Raw genomic sequence first — 15,878 nt, forward strand, 5'->3', positions numbered from 1 at the left:
GGATAGGGAACTATTCAGACAGTGTATATGCTTTCCTTTGCAAATGAAGTCTGGTTTCACGTTAGTGTCACGGGAACCACCGCAGTACACAACACTGTCTGCTCCAGTCCATAGACACGATAGCAGAGTGTGTCAAATGCGCGAGTCACCGCACACCAGAAAATGTATCGAAACCATTTAAATTCTGCACAGAATGCTATATTTTAAAGTGATATGTAGGAAACTGCGCTTTAGCGAGCTCAACTCTTCAAGCCGAGCTGTGATATAAACGAAACGCTATTGGCTATTTTTAAAAGGGGGAGGAGCTGATTGATATTTCCGGCCCTGTCTTCCTGTTTCAGTAGAAATTACGTTTTGTAATACACATTGAATAATGCTGCGCACTTCAGTGGGCCTTTAAAGGTGCAGTAAGCGATTTCTGATAAACGCTGTTGATATTTGAAATTACCGAAACAAACAATTAACAAAACAAACTTTGATTAAAAAAATTTTCGTGAAGACTCCAAACATTTATAAAGTAGTGTATATGTTCAGTTCTTGCTTATTTCTATAGCAAATACAACGTGTTTGGATGAAAATAAATATGAATATGTAAAGTTTAGTGGATGAGTACACAAGCATGAACTCCGATCCGTGAATGGGTCTTTTTGGGTGTACTATTCCTTTAACATTTTTAGCTTGCTTCCTAAAGCTGCACACTATAGTAGTAGATAATCACTACTGAAAAAATCAGTTCTATATAAGGGTATGTTTACACCACGATGTACTAAAAAGTGGAAATGTTTTACCGTTTTTCGCTTACAGATGATCCCCGTTGATTAAATTTTAAAACACTTTATTATGCTGCCAGGCCAGTAGTTGGCAATGTCACTTTGTATAGGAACACCCTGCGTCTATAGACTGGACACGTAATAAGCATGTGGATAACGTAGTCATTTTCACAAATTCATGTATTTGTAGTTTACATGGAGACCATATAGTTTTCAAAAAGTTGCATTTAGAAACACGTTTTCAAAAGTTTGTGTTCACAAGCCCCCAAACCGCTGTTGCCGTGTAAATGAACGGCCATAATGAATAAAGAGTTTTCCATTTTTAGTTTAAAAAATGTTTTGTGTAAACAGCCTCGAGGCAAATTGAACTGGAACAAAAGGCTGTTTTGTTTTGTTTTTATATAACCTGAAATAATCAGAAATGAGACAAAGCGTAGACTATGGACCTCAGTCAGACATTTCATCTCCATCCTCATTTTAACTTTCCAGAACTTCTGGAGTGGGCAGACAGTACAGTATGTTTTTCATCATCTCCTGAGTCACTTCTGTTTTTAACGTTCAGCGTCATTCTGCGGAGGCCACAGGAAAGGCCTGTACCTCGCTTTACTACACCACAGAAAGAGGGAACAGAGAAAAAAACGCACTCACTCCTCCCTTGCAGATGTATTCCCCCTTTCCATTACAACGGAAACCATTAGAGTTCCCATCAATCTGCCACCGTTTTGAGGTAAAGCTCTAAGAACTGGTTGCTGCAGCTCAACAAAACATCTGCTGGTTGTGAAGAAATGGAAACTATGGAATTTGCATTTGCAGTAAGTATGTCCGCTCGTGGTGTTTTGCATATTCACTTCTTTTTACCCTTGGACATTGTCTCAAAGATCATATTCCAGTAGTTTGTTTTTTCCCCCTAGATTCATTGTTTCAGGGCATGCAAATGCTCGCAGACAGGAGTCCGTTCTTTTTATTTCTTCCCTTCCCTCCTCATTTCTCTTTGTCAACCAAGCCTGAAGACAACATGTATTCTCTGGTGTCTTAATTCAATTAAGACCTATCATATTTCTTCCATCCCTCGTATACCACCATGAATATGCAGCTTTGTGACTGCATCCTCCTGCCAACTTAAACAGCGTTGTTTTTTCAAAAAGCTTTTAGATTGTTCCATCTGAGTTCGGTCCCTACAGGTTGCACTTTAAAACTCAGACATGCTAAGGCAACCAGATGCACAACCTTTCATCTCTCACTTTTATGTGCCTCTCTTTTTATTTTAAAACATTAAAAATTAACCATATCTTAAAAAGTCTTAATCAAACCCAGTAAGTCTGGTTAAGATGGGCAGTGATGAGGCGTTTGCACATGAAAGTTGATTTACGCGACTGATGTGGCTGGAACCGCTCTCTCTTTAAAGGAGAATCTAAATCCATCCCAGAATCCCCCCAAATCTGGTAGAGCTTTGTCCCTGCCATTACAGATAATGACTTTGACCCAGCATGGATGATTAAGTGTAATGGTCTGGGCTGAATAGGGTTGATCTGCCAAAAGCAAGTTAAGAGAGAGAGAGAGAGAGAGAGAGAGAGAGAGAGAGAGAGAGAGAGAGAGAGAGAGAGAGAGAGAGAGAGAGAGAGAGAGAGAGAGAGAGAGAGAGAGAAGGGTTTCCCCCTTCTCCATCTCAGCTATTAATCAAACACGTGTCTCATAAAATGATATATGACTTTCTTTATATTGTAGATGGGGGAAAAACGATCTGTGATAGTAGTAGAGAATATTAATTATTCAACAGTCAACAGATAATTTAGCAAAAACGAAATTACCACACATACACACACGTGCACACTCTAGTTTACTGTTGGCTACTGGAAAGGTATTTTCTCCCTTTACTCTTAAGTTAAAACATTGTTGGCATAACGATTAAAATACAGTATTAAAGCAGTATAGAACCAATTATCATCAGCTTTATGAATATGGCTGTGTTGTCATTATTTTATCTAATATTGACATTCACATTCATAGAGTGGAAAAAATAAACTTTACAAACTGGACAAAAAATTACATTATTAAACAGTGTTGAAATATAAGAAAAATAAAGTATAAAATGAATAATGTGATTATGTTTCTCTTCTGTCACTGTAGCTTCTGTGTTTCTACAAGCATTGCTATAGTAACAGAATGAGAATGTTCTTAGTGATGTCATGTGGAACGGACACACTGACTACCTACATACTTTAATGCTTTCTCATTCTGTTTTTCATCTTCTCTTTATCTTTCTTACTGTCTGACTTCTCTTCTCTTGCCATCTCTGCATGTCTCAGTCTGACAGGTGTCTTATATTCTACTGACTTTGACTGTGATGTTTATTGAGCTTTGATTTTTACTTTGTAAGAATAATGGATCATTAATGGTCACCAGTCGGATGATACACTGTAATCAGAGATTTATCACAATTTTTTTGAAGTATGGGCAGCTGTCAAATGGACATTTTGTTTCCAACATCATTTTAGGTTAAAATAGACGTATTTTATGGGGGAAAATATATTTTTCACATGATGAAAATTGGTTATTTTTTAGGTTTTTCACCACATTGAGTCAACTGATTCCACTGGTTCATTTTAATGGTCCTGTGGTAAAACTAATTGTTTTGTGTTGATTTTTTAAATTAGAAATAATCTATATACACTACTGGTCAAAAGCTTGGAATAATTAAGAATTTTTTTTTTTTGTTGAAAAAAGTCTCATGCTCACTAAGGCTGAATTTATTTGATCAAAAATACAGTAAAAACAGTAATATTGTGAAATATTAATACATTAGTATTATTATTATTATTATTATTATTAAGATGTAATTCATTCCTGTGATGGCAAAGCTAAATTTGTAGACTTTACTCCAGTCTTCAATATCACAAGATCACAAATCAGAAATCATTATAATATGCTGATTTGGTGCTAATTAACAATTAGTATTGTTGCTCAATTATTAATGATTAGTCTATTTTTATTATCAACGTTTTATTAGACATTATGAAAAGCTTTTATTTACAATAGAAATATTTTGTAACATTATAATTGTCTTTATATTATAATTGCACTGTTGCTTACTTTAATGCATCCTTGCTGAATAAAACTAGTATTTTTTCGTTTAGTATCGTTTTTTTTGGGCACAACATCCGCATATTTTAATGATTTCTGAAGGACCATATGACACTGAAGACTGCTTAAAATTCAGCTTTGAAAAAAGTATTTTGACTGTGGTAATTTTTATGTATTATCTGAAGTATAATATAATCTGAGGTTGTCCTTTTCAATGTCACATAGCAGGATATTTTCAGAGTATTAAGATATTTTTAAAACTACTTCCACTCTCATATGCTGCATCCCTAGCCTAGAAATCTAGACGCACCCTAGCGGCAGCAAAAATTATTTTGCAGAAAGGGTGGTCTAGCAACTCTCCATAGACTTTTGAGCTGGAATAACCAAACTCTGGTCAGGCCAATCACATCGTGTATAGAGTTGGTGGGCGGGCTTAACATAATGACGGCAGAGTTGTGACGGTTCCGCGCATAGTTCCGCGTGATTTCCCTGCTACTTGAAAACAAAGAAGATGCTGCTGGCGAACAGCGGTCTTTCGAATCGGCTTTGGCCGCGACTCTGGATGACTTGGAGTTGAGAGAACGTCACTTAAGTCATTCTTAAAAAAGGAAGATGTGTTCGTAGTTTTGACGACCGGATACAGCAAAAGTTTAATATATCAACTAGCTCCTCTGGTGGAAAAACGCCCGACTCACTCAGCCACAGCCGTTCGTTGCTCTGGTTGGTTGTAGCGCTGTCCTATTGCGTGCAGAGGGAATTTGAAAGACAACCGTTTATCCCGCCCCTCGGATTGAGGTATGCCAATTGTGAGTTCCCAGACCTAACATCTTGATAGGTCTGGCTTGCCAGGCTACTGCATCCCTGCATGTAACGTTAATAAAGTGTTTGCTTATTTATTTTATAGGCTACTGATAATGTAGAAAATCTCTTTAAATTATGTCACATCATACACACGGCTTGACACAAGGAATGCGACAGCTGAAACCCATGTCTTGCATACGTTTGTACGTGGTGGTTCTTGAAGCACTGAGTCCAGCTGCAGTCCACTCTTTGTGAATCTCCCCCACATTTTCTTATGGGTTTTGTTTCACAATCCTCTCCAGGGTGCAGTTATCCCTATTGCTTGTACACCTTTTTCTACCACATCTTTTCCTTTCCTTCGCCTCTCTATTAATGTGGTTGGACACAGAGCTCTGTGAACAGCCAGCCTCTTTAGAAATAACCTTTTGTGTCCTGCCCTCCTTGTGCAAGATGTCAATGGTCGTCTTTTGGACTGCTGTCAACTCAGCAGTCTTCCCCATGATTGTGTAGCCTACAGAACTAGACTGAGAGACCATTTAAAGGCCTTTGCAGGTGTTTTGAGTTAATTAGCTGATTAGAGTGTGGCACCAGGTGTCCAATATTGAACCTTTCCACAATATTCTAATTTTCTGAGATACTGATTTTGGGGTTTTCATTAGTTGTCAGTTATAATCATCAAAATTAAAAGGAAGGAACAGTTGAAATATATCAGTCTGTGTGTAATGAATGAATATAATATCCAAATTTCATTTTTTGAATGGAATTACTGAAATAAATCAACTTTTTGATGATATTCTAATTATATGACCAGCACCTGTATATTAGAGTATATTAAGTACCATAAGTCACCCATTGTTACCTCCTCTTTCAGCATTAACTGAATTAAACATAAATCAGATGCCCTAAAGCATCTGTTCTTCACTTCTCACATTACACAAAAGAAAGTAAGTCATATAGGTTCAGTAGGACATGAAGGTGAGTAAACGCTGACAGAATAAAAAAAATGTTGGTGAACTATTCCAAGTGAACAAAAGAAAGTCAGACTGACTGTCCTTATCCCACCTCACAGTTGAAAACATCCCAACAGTGACAGTTCCAGATATACTCCAGATGGCTTATTCCTGTCCTTTATGAGGGATGCTAGTGGATCTGAAGTTGATATGAAATTACCAGGAACCGAAACACACCTGCTACAAGTGCCAGGATCAAAAAAGTTATGTTGTTAAAATGCAATTTGTTTGAAAAAATTTGCAAATGCTGCATATAAACTCTCACCATCAGCACCTGGTGCTCACACTGGAACACATATCAGCTCTAAGTCTTTAATTATGACTTTTATGCACACTACCATTCAAAAGATTGGGGTCAGTAAGATGTTTTGTTGTAATGTTTCTGAAAGAAGTATCTTATGCTCACCCAGGCTGCATTTATTTTTGTCAAAATACCAAAATATAGTTTTTGCCGGGAAAATCAAAGGATGTGAGGTTTAGGCACACTATGACCTCTTTTCCGTTCAATGACACACACAAAAAAAAATCTTAGCCTATACAATGCTCAGGATAACGACGAAAGAGCTATTCTGTACTGCATTGTTAATATGTAAAGGGAATAAAGGGATTAATTCTAACTATAGTCTCAGAGCCAGTGCTAAGCACTGATCCTGGTGAGACGGAGGAGGAGCAGGAACCAGAGTCACCCCACAGTGTCCAGAACCTCCATGCTTGACATGATACACCTAGCAAACCATCAGAACACCGGCGGGTTTTGTGGCCTGCTGCAAACAAGGAGGCCGAGTGGCGGCAGTTTGAAGAGGATGTTGAGGCTACTCTAGATGCATCCTGCAGAGGAGAAGTTGATCAGCGACTGCAGTAGATGAGCATTCTAATCATCAGCATCGGTGCAGAGAGATTCTGCATCAAAGTACCGTAGGCTCAGAAAACCGTGAGGCCAAACCGGCGTGAGACCAAGATCTCCCAGCTCAGGAAAGAGCTGAAGGCCCTAAACCGTCAGTATAAGAGGGCGAGCGAGGAGGAAAAGCCAGCCCTGACAAAGCTCCGGGACATCCTGAGGCAGAAACTTATCTCTGTACGGCGGGCTGAGAGGCACAGGAGGAGAGGTATGGGGTGGTGATGGCGCCCCTAAAGCATCTGTTCTTCACTTCTCACATTACACAAAAAGAAAGTAAATCATATAGGTTCAGTAGGACATGAAGGTGAGTAAACGCTGACAGAATAAAAAAAATGTTGGTGAACTATTCCAAGTGAACAAAAGAAAGTGAGACTGACTGTCCTTATGCCACCTCACAATTGAAAAAAAAGTCCTTAGCCTATACAATGTTCAGGATGACGACGAAGAGCTATTCTGTACTGCATTGTTAATATGTAAAGGGAATAAAGGGATTAATTCTAACTATAGTCTCAGAGCCAGTGCTAAGCACTGATCCTGGTGAGACGGAGGAGGAGCAGGAACCAGTGTCACCCCACAGTGTCCAGAACCTCCATGCTTGACATGCTACACCTAGCAAACCATCAGAACACCGGCGGGTTTTATGGCCTGCCGCAAACAAGGAGGCCGAGTGGAGTGCCATTCAAAGTCTATAAATATTGTCCGAGACTCCTGGAGAGGATGTGGAGACTCATCAGGGTAGTATGGCGGAGGGGAAAGGTGGCCCAGCAATGGCGTCACGCAGAGGGTGTTTGGATACCAAAGGAGGAGAACGCGAGTGACATCTCGCTGCTCAGTGTGGAAGGCAAAATCTTTTTCAAGATTCTGGCCAACAGGTTGTCTGAGTATCTCCTGAGGAATTCCTACATTGACATCTGGGTGCAGAAGGGCGGAGTCCCAGGCATGCCGGGCTGTCTGGAACACACAGGATTGATCACCCAGTTGATACGGGAGGCGAGAGAAAATCAAGGAGACCTGGCGGTCCTCTGGCTTGACTTGGCCGACGCCTACGGATCAATTCCACACAAGCTGGTGACAACAGCTCTGACGATACACTACATTCCTGAGAAGATCACTGAACTCATAAGGGACTACTACAGCAGTTTCAGCCAGAGATTAACCTCTGGAACAGTAACATCTGCGTGGCACCGCCTAGAGAAGGGCATTATCACAGGCTGCACCAGATCGGTGGTATTGTTTACCCTAGCGATGAGCATGCTGGTCAAGGCTGCTGAGGTGGAATGTAGGGGCCCCCTGTCCAGATTCGGCATTCGCCAACCGCCAATTCGAGCCTACATGGACGATCTGACTGTCACATCAACATCAGTGGCAGGGTGCAGGTGGCTCCTCTGTGGTCTGGAAAGGATCACGGCATAGGCAAGAATGATGTTCAAGCCAGCTAAGTCCAGATCCTTGGTCCTGAGAAAGGGGAGAGTGGAGGACAAACACCGTTTTTATGTGGATGGAATCACTATTCCAACAGTGTCAGAGAAGCCAGTGAAGAGCCTAGGGAAGATCTTCGACAGCACTCTGAAGGACAAGGCAGCAGTGGAAGCAGCCCACATGGAGCTGAAGACGTGGCTATCAGAGGTGGACAAGTCCGGTCTTCCGGGGAAGTACAAGGCATGGATATATCAGCATGGTATCCTGCCAAGACTCCTGTGGCCACTACTGATTTACGAAGTCCCAGTATCCCTTGTGGAGGGCTTTGAACGTAATATCAGCCAATACCTGCGGAGATGACTGGGTCTGCCGAAGAGCCTGAGCAGCATTGCTCTGTATGGGCACAACAACAAGTTGCAGCTTCCTTTTACTGGCCTGACCGAGGAGTTCAAAGTCACCAGAGCCAGGGAGGTGTTGCTTTACAGAGACTCAGCTGACACCAGAGTCTCTTCAGCAGGCATCACGGTTAGAACTGGGAGGAAATGGCGAGCGCAAGAGGCAGTCGACCAAGCAGAAGCAAGACTGAGACATAGGGTCTTAGTTGGCTCTGTGGCAGTGGGAAGAGCTGGTCTAGGTAGCCACACAAAACCACGCTACGACAAAGCCAAAGGACGAGAGAGACGACGATGGTGCAGGGAGAGATTCGTGCTTAGGTGGAGGACGAACGTCAAAGTAGGACCGTGGCAATGCGCCAACAAGGAGCCTGGGCTAATTGGAATCATGCAGTTGCCCGGAAGATCAGCTGGACAGAACTATGGAAGTCTGAACCCGCAAGACTTAAGTTCTTGATCCAGTCGGTGTATGATGTCCTCCCAAGTCCATCTAACCTTCATATTTGGGGCCTAGCAGAAACACCAACATGCCCTCTGTGCCCGGCTCGTGGTTCCCTGGAGCACGTCCTAAGTTGCTGCCCTAAAGCACTAGGAGAGGGGAGGTACACTTGGCGCCATAACCAGGTGCTGTAGGTAGTAGCGGATACCATTTGCACCGCAATCCGGGAGTCTAAACATCAAGTCCCAGTGAGGCACAACATCTCCTTTGTTAGGGCAGGGGAGAAACCTCAGGGAGAACGTAAGGCCTCAACTGGACTACTAGCCATGGCCCGTTACTCGCAGTTGCATGCGGACCTTGGGAGGCAGTTAAAGTTCCCAGAGCACATAGCAAGGACGTCACTGAGGCCAGATCTGGTCTTAACATCTGACTCAACAAAGCAAGTTGTGCAAGTGGAGCTTACTGTCCCCTGGGAGGACAGGATGGAGGAGGCTTTCGAAAGGAAGAAGGCCAAATATCTTGAGCTGATGGAGACATGCAGAGGGAGAGGATGGAGGGCCAGTTGTGAGCCAATAGAAGTGGGCTGCAGGGGCTTTCTAAGTCAATCTGTCAATCGAGCATTTGGGCTCCTTGGCATCAGAGGGTTGCGTGAAAGAAGAGCCACTAAAAACATCAGAGAGGCCGCCGAAAAAGCCTCAAGGTGGTTATGGATTAAGAGGGGAGAAGCATGGAGTAGCGCGCTGCTTGGACACAAACCGGGGACTGTCATCAACCCCGGTTTGGTCGCCCAGGTGAGGGTGTCTGAAGATCAAAGACCTGAAACACCCTGTGACCCTGGGTCCTTCACTGAAGATCTGTCCAAGCTGCACCTTTAAGGTGTTTCAAAATCTCACATACCACATCTGAATAGTCTCAAATATACTTTATAAGCAAACTATCATAAGTATAATTTGAATTACCTCATCTGTCGACATGATACTGGTGAATTGCAGAGCTTGTACAAAAATATCCAAATCGCTATGATCAGATGCTTTCTCAGCTGCTGTTTTTTCACCGCTGTCGTTTTTGTTGTTTATTTTATTTAGGAAAGCGCCCAGCACATATTTACATATTCATCCAAACGTCGCTCTTGGGCAGCGTGAGAGGCATTTGATTGTTTCATTAACAGTGTATTTCTGCAAAGGTATTTCCAACCTCTTTCTACTTCAAAGCAAGGTGCAAAAGTAACTAGTTCTAAAAAGAACTAGAACTAGAAGTATATTGGTGCAATGAATCACGTTCCCTTTCAGTCACATTCGATGTTACATTAGAACGGAGCTGATGAATTGGGATCTCGCCTGAGATCACCCCTGCCTGTCGCCAAACCTTATGCCCGTGGTCGGATCTTGCGTTTCTATGGGCAGGAGTTTCCTTAGAACAAGTGTACAGGCATTCTGTCTGCCACGTACAAAGGGCATGTGGTCTCGGGTGTTTAGACAGGACCCAGACTGCATTGGAACATCAACTGCTTCAAGTTGCTAACAGTATGGCTTGTGCTGAGCCACTTCAAATCGCCGCTACGACGAGGTAAGCAAGTACTGGTCCGGATGGACAGCATTGCGACCTATGCTATGCTGGTCTACGTTTCTGTCGCATGTCACACATTTCTTAGAGACGGGGCAACATATGGCACCCGGACTTAGGTGACCTACCCCCAGCGGTAGTTGACACCATCACTTCGGCGAGGGCGTCCTCTATGAGGCACGTCTACGATTTGAAGTGGAACCAGTAGACCCCAGGAAATGCCCCATCAGGGCTGTGCTTTCCTTCATGTAAGAAGGGCTGGAGCGAAGGCTCTCTCCCTCCACCCTGCAAGTGTATGCTGAGGCTACCGCCGCAGATTAAGATGCAGTATAAGGTAAGTCTGTGGGAAGGCACAACCTGATCATCAGGTTCCTCAGGGGTGCGAGAAGGTTCAATCCTCCTTGCTCTCATAAACTTTAAAATCTTACTGACCTGAAACTTTTTAACAGTAAGTCTAGTTTTTTTAAAGTGTGGTGGTGTTTTACTCATACTCTTTCCTCAGAGGTAATTTTTGCCTTGTTTTAAATGTAATTAGTCCATAGTCACTCCAAAGCAAGAGATTGTTCCACCAATAAACCTCTGTGGTTTCACAGTCACACCAATACTGTTGGAGTAACAATCACCCTGTAGGCTCAACACACTGACAAACTGGCAAAGTCTAGAATAGTTTTTTGTGTTCTGTCAAAGCTGTGGCCTATAACAAATGGGCCCTGTTAAACTATAGCTCTGCTTTTCATGTAAAACTTCAGTTTATTAACTTACACAATACTCACAATACTTATACAATGCTTCTATTAATTACATTACATGACTGACACAAGCAGCAAAAAACACTGCGGCCAACTGGAATCTCATCACAGAAATCGACAAGCTGCTGTTTCAGCCAGACCTTAGTTTGGACCAGGACTTGGGTGTGGGTTTTCATTTCTGTGCCGCAGGTGAAAAGGTGTTCTTCCTCTTCCAGTTTTTTAAAACGAGGAGGAGGAGGAGGATCAGAGATGAAGAACATCCCAAGCAGGTGTGAATAGTTTCTGTGGGTGTTCTGTTCAGCTCAAAGGTCTTAAAGATGAGAGGTAGTAAAAAAAAAAAAAAAACATTCCTCTGGGTGACATTGTGCTTTAATTAAAGAGCTCAAAGCAACACATGGAGATGGATGAGTGTGTATGTGTGTGAGGTGTTCTTTCCAGGTTGAATGGTTAAGAACACCACTTTCATCTTTCCTTTGAGAATGCAAAGACTTTAAAACCCCAAGGGTAAAGAATACATACCTATGTATATATTTGTTGCTGAAGGGAGAAGACGCAACTTCAAATAAACTGAGAAGGGAGAGATAGAATGTCTATATGAGTAAGTGATCATCTGTCAAGTTATTAAGCATGTTTCCCCCAATTCTCATTCCATTAAAAAGTCATTCTTATTACGTTAATCTATCTATCTATCTATCTATCTATCTATCTATCTATCTATCTATCTATCTATCTATCTATCTATCTATCTATCTATCTATCTATCTATCTATCTATCTATCTATCTATTATTTTTTCGATTAATCGATGAATCGGATAAAAAATAAAATTAATAAAGCATTAATTTCCAACCCTTTATTTAAAAACAGAACTGACAGTGCAAATTCACAGTGCAAAAAATCTTCAGAAGGTGCACAAACAGGTTGCTCCTTGAACATCCCTGAGCTGTTAAAGTAATAATAAAAAAATGGACTAACACAAAAAACATACATATGTATGCTTTACATCTGCCAAATATATAGGCTTTTTAAAAATAAAGTGCACAAAAAGATGTATATTTTTCTTTAAAGGGACCTGAGCTGTCAGAACAATAATTAATTTATAAAAAAATAAAGAAAAATACAAATCAGAAAACTTAACAGGATTTGTTTGAACGTCAGAACTTGTTCTCTACACTACAATCGCACACACTCACAAACTCTCACACTCACAGATGCACACACTCACAAACTTGTGTTTTGTTTTGTTTTTTGTCAAAGACGTTATAATGTTTAACAACATGTTTGACGTTATTTGACAAGCAAATGCACAAAGAAGACAAGTCTTTTTTGGGCTTTTGCATGGATAATAGATAATAATAATAGCAATAATAATAATTACAACAGAAGATAATATCTCTAGTCTATCCTAATATTAATTATAAATACAATGTATATAAAATATACAAACAATATAAAATAATATAAAAAAACAAATACAATGGATTGATCACCTCCTATGGTGTGTAAAGTATTTTGCAGCTCATCCTTTCTGAGCATATAGTGAACTTTCTCCGTGTCATTTAGAGTAAAGACTGAAAAATTCAGTGCTGCAAATTGTGGAAAAAAAATTCCCCTTGTAGTGGTAGGCTACTTGGGACAGACAAGAAAGTGTTTTCATCTTCTGTCTATCTGATCACAGTCTGCTAATTCAGTGGTAAGAATTTAATTGTTGTTTTTATTTATATTGTTGTCCATTTATCGAACTGCCATGCCTCTTATGTAGTAATCACATATTACTATGTACTAGTATGTACAAATTTACTAATGCTCAGACACACTCAGTCTCTCGCGCGCAGACACACTCGTTCTCTCTCGCGCGATCTCGGACACACTCGGTCTTTCTCGCGCGATCTCGGACATTCGTCTCTCTTGCGCGCTCGCGGAGTTCGCTTCGCTTTTGTCCAGTCCGACGCCTAATTAGATCTGCTCCGCTCCGCACTCAACTTTTTTTTTTTTTAATGTATAGGCCTACTCAAACGTCTCTGCGAATTATTGACTGGCGTAATAATCGCGCGACACAATGAATCGATAATGAAATTCGTTGCCAACTATTTTAATAATCGATTTTAACGAGTAGTTGTTGCAGCAGGCCTAATCTATATATTGTTCTATCTGTCTTTCTGTCCATCTATCTATCTATCTATCTATCTATCTATCTATCTATCTATCTATCTATCTATCTATCTATCTATCTATCTATCTATCTATCTATCTATCTATCTATCTATCTATCTATCTAGCCTATCTATCTAATCAGCAGTTGCAGAAACAGGAGCAAACAAGATGGCTGCTGTAGGCGCATGCATGTGTTTTGCTTAATAAATCAAATTAAAACAGGCACAGTGAAGTGGGAATATTTGCACACAGTGATAAAAAGATTAGATGTGAAATCAAGGAGAGACACAGCCTTGCGGAAGATACATTGTCCTTGGCTGTTGGCCCTGTTCCTCGGTTTCAATATCCACCCTAACACGAAAATCTGTATAGATCTTGGGGAATGTGTAAACCATACAAGCTCTAAAGAAGCAAGTAGGCTATAATGATATAATCCTGGACTTTCCAGTGAACCCTGAAACGGCTTTTAACATGCTCTAACAAGTTAGAAAGACTGCATTCGCTACTTAAATCTCAGGTCTTTTGTTGTTGAAAATTAAGACAAAACTATAAAGCTTGTCAAATATTAAGATTATTTCATCCCTCTAAATGTTCAATATACATAAAAAGGAAAAATGTATTACAAATTACTTTAAGGGTTTACAGTTAATTTACTTTTATAAAGTACATTTATAAAATGTTATATGTTAAGTAAATTAGCTATAAACACTTGAAGTTACATGAAAATAAATTAAATAATCCATAATATATATATTTTGTCTTGTTTCCAAGATTTTGTTAATGATTGCAATGTATATTTTCAGCTTTTTTGACATTAGAAAAGATGAGATCATGTAGGTCTACTTTTATAGGGACAGGGAGTGTGTCCGTTCTCTCTTAAATGCATATAATTATTATACACTTACAAACATCAGACAAAGGCTGAAGACACTGACACATCTAACAACCCGGAATACACCTGAGGAACTTGTAAGGACTCGACCATCTAATTGTGATGTAGTCACATGCTCTTTTATGTGTGTGTATTGACTAGGTTGATGTAATGGTCCTAATAGTATATAGTAATTACTGGTGCAGAAGACAAATCTAATTTTTTTTTTTTTTTTTTATGTTTACTGAAAAAAGCCTTATATCACGTGTAGACAAATTAAGACATTTCCAAGCCAGCTCTGTATTACAGTGTGCCTAACATCCTGCTGATGATTCACTCAGTTATGGTCACTTTCATACCCAACGGAATCATTTCAAACTTTAAAAAAGGCAGCAGGCAGCGAGTGTTATTTTTACCGAGCCGTTTGGGGTTTTGGGTGAGTTCATTTTAATTTCAGCGGTGGATGAAGTCACTGAAGAAGCCTGTTATGGCTGCTGTCCCCTTCATGCCCTGCACTGGTAATGGGTCATCCATTTATGTGTTCTCCCACTAGAGAGAGACATTCTGCACAACTAATGCTGCTTGTTTTATTGGCTGGAATGTATGACATTGAAATGAGGTTTATGTTCCAGACAGTGAGCAGTGTCATTTTTTTACCACAGAAGGCTGATAGGCTTTGAATTTATATTTAAGTTATATTCCTCATGTTTATGTAAACAAAAAGGTGCTGCCTTAAATTTTTAAGTATACACTCAACTTGGATTTTTAAACCATTTCAACTTAAATTAAATTAAACTGACTTAAAAAACAAGTTGAATCTTGTTCCTATAACTTAAAAAAGTAGAAAATTTCTTTATTTATTTTGATGAGTAAAAGCAATGTAAAAACATGTGTCATACCTTATTAATCATGTAATTGTTTAGAGTATACATAGTGCAAATATTAACTCAACATATGCATTCACTGTAAAAAAAACCATGATCAACATATTATGTCAAAATATGTTTTTCCATTACTTTAACTCGTCAAAATAAGTTAAGCAATTATACAAGACAAGTCAGTTTAATTTGATTGTAGCCTACTTAAAAATGTTAGCAGCAACTTTTTTTATAGTGTTGTTAAAAAACCAACTTGAGAACCAAACGAAAGCTTACAAATCATAAGCGTATTTATTTTCTTAGTTGTTTAATTGTTCGTGTATTAATTTAATTTCTGTTATTTAGATTAAGGTTTTTTGGTTAACATTAGTGAATTACATTATTTAACATGAGCTACTGTAGGCTACTTCTACAGTATTTCTTAGATAGTTTATTTCAACATTTACAATCCATATATAAAATCAAAAGTTCTATCTATCTATCTATCTATCTATCTATCTATCTATCTATCTATCTATCTATCTATCTATCTATCTATCTATCTATCTATCTGTCTATCTATCTATCTATCTATCTATCTATCTATCTATCTATCTATCTATCTATCTATCTATCTATCTGAGAATTTCACATAGGCTCCAATCCTATTGGAATCATCGCTGATCTAAAAGTCATCAGGGATTCTTTTCTTAACTCTGTGTTGTCCGTCTCGCTCACAGCTATTGGATTTCTAGCCATCCCACAGCGCGCAACAGGTATATGCCCCCATGCATGGGGCAGGTTGAATCTATTGCCCCGATTTCCTGTCACATGATTTGAAATAGGATCCCTACTTTTTCTGCTATCTGTCTTGT

At 39.8% G+C, this 15,878-nt stretch overlaps 1 pseudogene; it reads left to right on the plus strand.

The window, feature by feature from the left end:
• The first annotated feature begins 7,151 nt into the window (after positions 1–7,151).
• LOC143749308 (uncharacterized) lies at positions 7,152–9,615 on the plus strand (annotated as a pseudogene).
• Positions 9,616–15,878: the final 6,263 nt, after the last annotated feature.

This window comes from Siphateles boraxobius, unplaced genomic scaffold (assembly GCF_051911475.1).
Source record: "Siphateles boraxobius isolate OS27281-9 unplaced genomic scaffold, OSU_SipBor_1 24, whole genome shotgun sequence".
NCBI lineage: Eukaryota > Metazoa > Chordata > Actinopteri > Cypriniformes > Leuciscidae > Siphateles > Siphateles boraxobius.